The following is an 11,053-nucleotide window of genomic DNA, read 5'->3' on the forward strand; positions in this document are numbered from 1 at the left end:
TTCCTGTCGAATTTGCTTTTGCAAAAATCACTGAGTCTTATATGTCCCCCCCGGGACCCTCCTCCCTGAGAACAGGAGGACGCCCTGTGTTGTTGTTTTTAATAAGTTTTCATGTTGTAAACTCTGTTCACCGTGCAGTTCGATCCTTTTGTGGAGGGGTCTGTTATTTAAGTTTAAAAAAAAAAATCACTCTACGACGTGCATTTTAACGGGTGGGATGGGAAGCCCTCCCTCAGGCCGATCTTGTCATTGGATATTAATTTTGTATTTTTGCAATCCTGCACGACTTACAGCTTGAGTCTTTTTTTATGTGTGAGTGTGTGCGCTGTGTCTTGTGCTCTTGCCCACTGCGTAGGTCCTCGGTGCACCCTTTGCAGATCTGGCGAGTGCACCCTGCAGGGCGGTGGGTCCCAGATCTTCCTGAGGAATTCCAAAAGCCTGTTTCTCATCCCGCCAATGCATTGCACAAAGGAAATCACTGTGATTTGTGTGTGTGTAAATATATATATATATATATATATATATATATATATATATATATAGGCCCTAGGAAAATTTTACCGCTAATTTATGGAATAATACTATGGATTCCAGGTTTTGTTTAATAATAATAATAATAATAATAATAATAATAATAATAATAATAAAACTTTGTATCTTTTAAGAAATCTGAAAAAAAATGCTAATAATTATAGAATGTACTATATGATAACATTTTACCTCTTTCAGACCATATGTGAAATTTCATAGGGAAATAAGGCCTGCTGGAAATAATTTCAAGAAGAAACTTATAATGGAGGATTTTAGAAAAAAGACATTACTATAAAATGCTAATTCAGTAGGTAGCTATCTGCTACAGACAAGCAAATAATTCTTCTTATAGTGGTTTGTTTAGAGAGACCAGACATTACTCCCAGCACATAGTTTGGATCTTATTTGGTGTGATATTAAGTCAAGATATGCTATTTTTGTGTATTTCCTACTTTTCCTACATTTTTTGTGTGCTTCCTACTTTTATGCTTCTATGACTGCACACAACAGCTTTAGCTTGAATGGTATTTTTGTTGTTGTTGTTGTAAGTACGGTCCCACTTTTTTCAAATGTTTTCATTTCCTATTATTTCTTTGCTTTTGAAGGTATTTTAAAATTTTTTTTTGGCTTCTTGTCCAGTATTTTTAAAATAATTTTTATTGGTTTTATTTTTTAAATACATGACAGAGGAATGCATCACAATTCTTATTACAATATAGAACATTTTTCATACCTCTGTTTGTATATAAAGCATGTTCACATCAATTCATGTCTTCGTACATGTACTTTGGATAATGATGTCTCTATCACATTCCACCATCCTTGCTAATCCCCTGCCTCCTCCTCCCTTTCCCTCCCATCCCTCTTCTCTGTCTAGAATTCATCTATTCCTCCCATGCTCTGCCTCCCTACCCCACTATGAGTCAGCCTCCTTATATCCAAGAAAACATTCGGCATTTGTTTTTTGGGGATTGGCTAACTTCACTTAGCACTATCTTTTCCAATGCCATCCATTTACCTGCAAATGCCATGATCTTATTCTTTTTTATTGCTGAGTAAAATTCCATTGTGTATATATGCCACATTTTTTTTATCCATTCATGCACTGAAGGGCATCTAGGTTGACTCCACAGAAGAGGATATTCAATCAATCAACAAATACATGCTCATCATCTCTAGCAGTTAGAGAAATGCAAATCAAAACTACTCTAAGATATCATCTTACTCTAGTCAGAATGGCAGCTATTATGCATATAAACAACAATAAGTGTTGGCGAGAATGAGGGGGGAAAGGCACACTCATACATTGCTGGGGGGACTGCAAATTGGTGCAGCCAATAAGGAAAGCAGTATGGAGATTCCTTGGAAATCTGGAAATGAAACCACCATTTGACTCAGCTATCCCTCTCCTCGAACTATACCCAAAGGACTTAAAAACAGCATACTACAGGGACACAGCCACATCAATGTTTATAGCAGCACAATTCACAATAGCTAAACTGTGGAGCCACCTAGATGCCCTTCTTTTCCAGTATTTTTTATTTAACTTTCTAGATATATCTGTTAAGTTAATGTTCTAAACATACCATGGATTATTTAATCTACATTGTTTTTTATCATATGATTCAGAATTATTTTTACACATCACTAATAAAGACAAAAATGCTGACAACTATACTTGCAATTAGCAATTGAAAAATGCATCCTAATTTCAGAGATATTAAAATAGGAAAATTTATTTTTTAATTTATGAATTACAGAAAAATCACTACTACAGCTGTATCATGAACTTCTAATCATTTATTTATACAAAGCTACTGAAACATTTTCATGATAATTTAGGGAAAGAAATATTATATTGTATATTTAATTTAGGAAAATGGCACTCCCTTTTTTCAAAAACATTTTGAGAGCTTCAGAAGATGTCCTGCTTTATGAAATTACCTAAAGTAAGGATCATTGTATCCCATGTACCTGAAGCAACTAGAAGGTTCTCAATTAATACTTCTTAAATGAATTTATGAGTTAAATATATGTATCATTAGAGATAACATGTGTCTGCTTCAAGTCCAACAGGTAAAAGAACTCCTTCCAAATTTAAGTTTATGTTTATCAAGTATTATCCTTCTACATAGCTTTTCATGACTTTCTTTTCACTTGTTACCAATGTCTTTTCATTTTATTTTCATAGATGTTATCATTATATTTATATCGTGATGATGCTTCTAGTAGTTTTGGGGGAGTTACCATGAAAAAAAAATTGAATGACATGATTGGTAATTTGTAGCTATTTTTAGTTTTACCACTCAGGAAATTTAAAGGGAAAAAAAATCTTCATTTGCTTTGTAACAAAGCATTTAGACCCCTGGATAAGAAGTAGAAATCAATTGGCAACCTATGGAAATAAAAGGGTTAGCAAAGTTGCCAAACTCTTGGGTCTTACTTTATACTCATTCTTTCTTTTTCCTTCAATAATTTTTTCTTCATTTCTAATAAACACTTCTGTCACTTTGGTGATGATTAAAAAAATAAAGTTATGTACATGAGATGCCATTCAGAAATATGCTCCTAAGTTACCAATTCAATAGCATGAAATCCTCAGATCTAAATAGTTACACCCTGTTTAATTTAAATGTAACATGAGTTCTCTCTGATGCAGAAGGCAGAGTAATTAAGGACATGGCTTCTGAAACTGGGGTCTCTGAGCTTGAAACTTATCTCTAGCTCTTGTTAGCTAGGTGGGCATGGAAACTTAGTTAACTTTTCAGTGCTGTTTTTGATTATTCTAATGTCCTTATATTGTTTTATAAAGATTAAGTAAATTGACCCATAAAACTTATAATAGATCCTAGGAAATGGAAGTGCTGGTGCTGGTGCTGGTGCTTACCAGTTTCCCCTCCAGATACACTGTGGCCTTCACCACCCTGCTCTGTGTTCTGGAAGCCTAACTAACATTCATGGTCTTCATTACTTAGGTTTGCTTTCTGACTTATGCTTGGATTTGCAATTGGAAAGAGATGGAAAGATTGTAGGAGTGAGTCTGCAGTATCCTCTCTTCCTACATTTTCACTGCCTAGTTGTGATTTTGGCAGTGATGCTCCTCCTCCATTCTCTTCCTGCACCAAATTTCACAGCTACCTTGAGTGGACTCCCTTCCCCAACCCCAATTTAGCTAATGCAAGTCCCTGGTGCTTCACTATACCTATTGTTAATTCCTTTAACTATGTTTACATTTTTTTCCTCAAAATTCTTTCACTTAATTCTCTTCAGTGAAATATTTGAGTATATCAGTTATTTATTGCTAAAGTCATAAACTATAATATAGTATTGAATTATTTGGTTTAAGATATAAATTTGATTGTTTTTCCTCTAATCAATATCATTAACAATGATAAAGGTAGAGATTTAAAGAAAAATCAATTTACTAACTTCTGCGTAATTGATAAAATCATTTTCCTAAAAGATAAAAGGGCTAAGATTTCAGTTATAACCTTTCCTCAGAGGATTTACACCTGGGCCCTTTTCTTTCTCTCTTTGGAAAGTATTGGTAAAATGTCCATGGAATATAAGAGGGTGGTGTTTAGCTGGTCAGATCAAATCCAATATAGAACAAGTCCTAGTTCCAGGGTAGTGTGATTAAGCAATGAAATTTTATTTTACAGTTTCTTAGTGGGTTGAGGGGAGTGTGATTCTGTTTTGGGTGGAGAAAACGTGCAAAGCCATGTAAGTGAGAGCTGAACCTGGAAAGGTGCTTGTAGGAACTAAGAAGGTCAGTACTGGTTTTTGTTACCCTGCAAGAATCAGGAGGCATGCAAGATCATTAAGTATGGATATATATTCCTGTATATTGTGGGAATGTGATAAACGTAAACACCTTTCACTAAACTGGGCACCCAACTGATAAGTTCATCACAGAAGCCTTGGGGAAAGCAGAATGTTTCCATAACTCCACTCACTAGCCACATTCAGGATCTGAGAAGGGCTGAGCTTGTAGGAAACAGAGACCATTTCAAGTCCTGAAGGTGAACCTGGGGTACCGTAAGTATTAACACGGTGTGAAGCACAACCATTTCATGAGGAAAATAGCAATCGTTCTATTCAGTCTGGAAATGAATTGAAAATAATTGGCCCTTTGAAGTTTTCTCAATAAACCTCACTTTCACCTCATTCAGAGTTAAACATTTACAATTCTCAAGGCACATAAAATTCTATAGATACTTCAATTCTCACACTTATCAGAGTAAGAGTGGAGAGAGTATAATGTGTCATTAAGAGAGGGAGTTAAGAAGTCCAGGTCAAGGCCTTCAGGATTTGAATTAAAACTCTTTCTTCCTATCTATATAACCTCTCACATTTTTCTTCACATCCATCTCTGAATGTCTTGGTTTCCTCTTTCATATTCTTGGGATCAGAACAGTCCTGATTTCCAGGGAATATTATGAGAACTGAACAAGGTAATGTATACCAAGGACTTAGCATTGTAGCTAGCACAAAGTAAGCACTTAATAAATCTTATCTACTTCATTGTATATGAATCTGCTTAACAATATCAGATGCACATCTTAAGGATATTATATATTTTATATCCATTATGTATTATTTATTTTATATCCATTACCAAGTTTATTATATAGTAAGCACTAAATATTTGCTTAACAGTTGAGAAAGGTTAATTGACTTAGAAATTTAAAAATTTGTTTTCTTATTGAAAAACAAAGCATATATATTTCCTTTTATTGCAGTTGTTACGGGAGTTTACATGAAAATCACTGGGAGACCATAATGTGCTGCATTTTACATGCCTGTCTTTTTAAAATATTAGCAAATAAGTGCAAATGCATATCTACACCCTTAGGTACCTAGAGAAGCACATTCACACTTAAGTTGTAAGGTATTCATAAAATAATTAGTTACCAATTAATAAAACCTGTATTAAAACAATAACTGAAAATAAATCATAGGTCCCCAAAAAGGGAGACTGGATTACTCATCTGAATTTCCTTTAATAGAGATTATTCACAGATACATTTTTTAAACATTGAAATTAAGTTAGGTCTATTTAATTTGTAAAAAAAGGTTAGCATTGTAAACTTTGATAAAAACACAATTATTATCAACATATCAAAAGACTGCCTCTCCCATTTATTAATTCTATAATTAATTTAGCTTATAGGAGATCCTTTTCAAATTTAAAAATTTATTAGATTTTCTAAACAAAAAAGTGCATATGGGCTATTAGGTTTTGAAAGATACTCTATTAGCAAAAAAGTTAAACATTTTAGAACAGCACGAAGAGTGAATGTCATCATGTTCTGTGGCTGTTTAGGCAGTAGCCATTTGAGTATTTTATAGCTTAAGAACATTTATATTAAAATAATATTTCTATTACTTCATTTTACATCCTTACTAAAAGGATGTAATAATGTATAGAACAATGATAGTAGCTACCATTTACTGATTTTTTAACAACTAAATGGAATTGAACCTGATGTTTCATGTGAATAATCCCATTCACAGAATCAATACATAAGACTCATAAAGACAGAATCATATTTGCTTATTTTATTTGTCCCCAGTAGTCAGCACTGAGCTGATAATACAGCAGATACTCAATAAATGCTTATTAAATAATTAAATGATCTTGTTTTTGAAGTAAGTCTTTATTAGAAAAGGATTTTTTTTAGTTTATTAATGTTTCACCATTACTGAATGTACTACTTTTTATCCACATCTACCTTTGTTCATCCTGGTCATCTTCCCTTATGCATACTACAGTTCCAGTGAGAGAATGCCTCAGGGAAACCTCCACTTTGTGAGTAGAAAATTCTAGAAGGATAAAATTGAGCCTAAAATGTCTAAGAAAGTTCCTGAAAAAGCATCATAATTAAAGAAAAGCCTGCAAAAAAACCTGATCTTGATCTGCATAATTGAAAGTTAGAAACTATAACCATTAAAATATATTAAACAGGTAATCAAGATTTATTAAAAACTCTTAAGACTGTGGAACCAACTAACAAAACATAAATGGAAGGTAAAGGAGCCTCTAGAAGCCAAAATCAAGGCTTAGATAAGACTTACCAGAACAGTTACCACACGTAGAACCACTCCACGCATGTTATTCTCCAGTTTCTTGTCAGTCAGTGACCCATTTAGACCTGTGACAGGATTCCAGCACCCAAGCTGAAAAATAAAATAGCTTCGGTCACTTTTCTGCCTGAAGAATAGTCCAGTTGCCACTGGAGAGACCTTATAGAGAACCCTGTGAGAGCTCTTGGAACAATTAGCATAGAAAGGGGCCTGCTTGGGTTTTCTTTTTTTAACAACAAATAAAACAATCAGAAATGCTATTTCCTGCTTTGAAATATCATCTTGTGGTGTATGACAGTGCCCAGCATGTTTTTGGAGGCTCATGGAGGACATCTGACTTAATGAGGAGTTATATATACATCAATAACTCAGTCACAGTAATGCACTAATTGAAAAAATAATACCGAATATAATTCCAGAATAACATCTACTCTAATATATCAATTACTGCACCAGTTTAATTTTCTCACAGCATTAATACTTTAATTTGATCTGACACTGTTTTTACTTGGAAAAATAACTATTAAAATATTTAGAATGATTTTTATGTTTTTTTAAGAGTACAAATGCTTTTGAGTAATAATATCATGTATATTTTGTTTTTGAAGTATTCACAGTATATAAAGCAACATAATTTGTCTTTTTGTCAGTGCTACCAATTTGTCTGAATATTTTGGTAACAGCTTTTTTTTTTTTTAAGTTGTACTATGGTTCACCGCTCTTTATTCTCCAAATGCTGGCTTAATTTTATACCTTCATGTAGTTATTAACTCTTATAATATGCAAATCTGAGGGCTACTAGTTTAAAATTGACTAACTATATAAATCTCAACAGGATTAAAAATTGACAAGTCTCAATCAGAAATACAGAGAAAAGAAAGAGATGCACACCTTGGGAAGAAATGTCATGATATTAACTCTGATTTCAGCTCCATGAGCCCTCACTTTTGGGAATCTATTCTGCATTTGCATGCTTTTAAAATGTAACAGAGCTCTAGTCATATTTGGAAACTGTTTTTGATTAACTGAATGATTATCAGGACACCTGGTTATTTGTGCTATTTCCTCCTGATGGCTATGATTTATTTTCTTATACTGCATTTTGTTTGTGGTTTCCAAAGTCATCAACATATTGGCAAGTTTCCCTCACAAATAAACCATTTAGGTGCTTCCTGTAAAAACTCAAGTTTCTCTTTGAGTTCCTAAAAGGGATTTAATTAAGAAAACTCAAACATATGCAATATATTGTAAAAGAAGATGACACAATAAAAATAACACAGCCAGCTTTTTCCATATTAAATAATTTAGAAGAGGCTGCTAATTGTTCGTTTCAACTGTAAAAGCACATTAAATTCATAGAATGATATGTCATTCTTAGTTATATAAAAAAAGTCTAATTAGAACTGAGATCCAATTAGCAAATCCAAATGTGTTGAAAGTCTAATTATCAGAGATACTGTAGTCCTTTTGCCAAATTTTGAACTTTATGAAATGTCTTTTGAGCTTCTGTTCTCTTCTGGGGTCGACCAAAGTCTATCATCAATCACATTTCTTATATCCACTTTTTCTACTCACTTCAAGAGGATTAGACCAAATAATATTGGTGGAAAATGTGACACTGGTCACATTAACTGAAGAGATGAATTTTCAATGTACTATCTCCGTATTTTATAATTCCATTACACAACTTTAGGGTTAACAAATAGCCTTTAGATTAGAATATTATTCATGATAAGTATGTCTAAGCTGCCAAAGCAAAAATAGGGGTTTCTTTTCTGTAAGCCCTAGAGTTGTTTTCTAAGTTTGGTGAACCTATTGTCAGTTTACCTAAATAAATGGTATCCATCAGCACCAATGTGACCACAGGATTTTGGTGCTCTGGTCAAATATTTACTATTGGATTAGCAACAAAAGTTGGGAGCAATTTGTTTCAACAGTCCTCTGGACAAACACTTAACACTTTCCAGCTTTTTCTTAATTATGCCCTTGTTTAAATATAATTAAATATGATCAATGTTTTTAAAATTCTAAAGCACTTTTCTTGTTGAAATAACACTAAAAACCAATCTGGAGTAGGTAGAATAGGTAAATATATGTCATCTTCAGACACAGGCAATGACTTGGACATTATTCACACAATATATGAGGCTTCTGCTCACTTTGTTTTTAAATTTTAATATTTGGTTGGACTGTCTTTCTCATACTCTGGTGAGACAGCATTTCTCTCCTGTATAATGAAGATTTTTCACTTTTCTGTAGTCTTCTTTTCGTGTTGTTGCTATCTGACTCTCATATCAATTGTGGCCATCAAGAACTGAGATGTTCAAGGACCAGGATTTAGGGTACAGAATGTTTAGGTTACAGATTCTTGGGAATACTAGATATAAAATATACCTGTTCATCACATCAAAAATGAGGCATAAGCTATCAATAAGAAACTAAGACGACACTTATTTCCTATATCGAGTACTTCTTATAATGTTTACTGAGCCCTTTATACAGGATCTAATTTGGGCCTCTCAATAGCTAATTGAGAAGGTGCATTATTATTTCACAAAGAAACTAAGGTCTCAATTAAGTTCACATAGCTACTAAGAGATGAAGCTAGGTTTTAAACTAGCTCTGTTCAGTGTTTTTTATTGCAGTTTTGCTTTATACAGTATACAAAGTGTGGCAGTTATTTAATATCTGTACTTGTATTAACTTGAAAAACTCTTTGAGGAAGGTAGCAATCTTATCCCATTTTCCAGAGAGGGAGACACAGGTGTTGATCTTTCCATTGTTATCTTTTATCTACTTAGGCAATTAACTAGGCATTGTGTAAAGGAAAGTTGTAGAAAAGTGAAGTGGACAAAAGTTGCTCAAAAATATTTCTGGAACTCTATTTTGTGGAATCAACTTACTAAAAAATAAATTTGGATCATGTTTCATTTGTCCTGAGGCCTGGTGATACCTCTCAAAATGCAGACAAAGATGAAAAAGAAAATAAATAACAGCAACACATAGAGGAAAGGTTGATTGTCTACATCTTTTTGAAGAATTTCTCAAGTTTAAGATTCCTTTCATTTCTGTTCAAACCCTTCATTTCCCTGAGGTTCACTTCAAGATATTCTGATTATAATAACTCCTTCCAATAATAAGCAATAAAAATGAGTTAGGTTCACATAGATTCAAATTGAATTAGCATCTCCAACAGGTAATATTCCTTGTAGCATAGCAAGACTGATAGGCATAGTGCTGAGAAAACCTGGAAGAATTTCACTTAGGTTCAAGTGTGAGGCTTATCTAACAACTTCTTTGGTTTCAGTGTTTGAAATCTCATTAACTTGACTTCTCTGGTTGTGTCAAGGTTGTTTTCTCCTGGTTGTGTTTTTTTGTTTCTATTTACTTTTTTTAAAAACAATGAAGCCATAGACTAATAAAGATAATGTATACACAATCTCATACTATCTATTCAGCAGAGTGCTTTCTAAATAAAAAATAATAAAAGTCACCCTGCCCATGCATGAGATTTACAAAATGTCCCACTGCTGATGGCAAAACAAGATCCACTATCTTCTATGGTCTGGCAGTCCAGAGAAAATTTAGGAGAGATAAAAAGTAAGAACCAATTCCATATCCTTCCAATCACAGCATATAGAATTCCTATAGTATTTCTGGTTATTGCCTGAAGTCATTTTGAAGGCTTTAAAATGCTTAGTCCTCTAATTATTTCCTTCATTGGAGCTTTGGCAATAATAATCGTGTAGCATTCTGTTAAAATCAATGTAATATCTTGTGTTCAACAAACTGGTTGATGTATTTGCATGAGCCCAGAAGCATGCGCCAAACTGATGATAAAGTTTTATATAGTTACTCTTTTCTCCTCAGTGTTTTTGCTTTTCATTTGCCCATGGTCTGTAAGGGATGACTTTTGACTCTGGAGTTTTACATCACTATTTTTCAGGCTGTGTTAGATGTCAAAAACAGCTGAACTGCTCAACTTTAATTTTACGCTCAATAGTTTGTAGACTTTAATAACAGGAGTCGAGAGAGCTCTTAATTGCATACTGAATGGAATGCCCTGCATTTATTAGCTTGTACTCATATGGAAGAAACGAACCCTAGCTATTAAAGCTCCAGTGGTGGGACTTGAAATGTTTACTACCATAGGGCTACATGCTGCCAGGTGCTGGGTTGCATTTACTTGCTTTCTCAGCCTTTGAACCCAAAGAGGAAATAACAAAATGGTGGGCAAATAGGCTTGAACACCAGCCATTTAGAAATGTGCAAAATTTCTTTGCTAAATACTACTTCTGTAGTGGAAAAGAAAGTGTGTATATATATGTGGCTGGTTGACTCAGATACATGTTTTGTAGAGCTAAATTGGAATGTTTTCCACTTTGACATGTGTAGGAATGCAATGTGCCAGTAATCCTTCCAATAATAATTTTCT

Source organism: Urocitellus parryii, chromosome 10, assembly GCF_045843805.1.
Source record: "Urocitellus parryii isolate mUroPar1 chromosome 10, mUroPar1.hap1, whole genome shotgun sequence".
Classification (NCBI taxonomy): domain Eukaryota; kingdom Metazoa; phylum Chordata; class Mammalia; order Rodentia; family Sciuridae; genus Urocitellus; species Urocitellus parryii.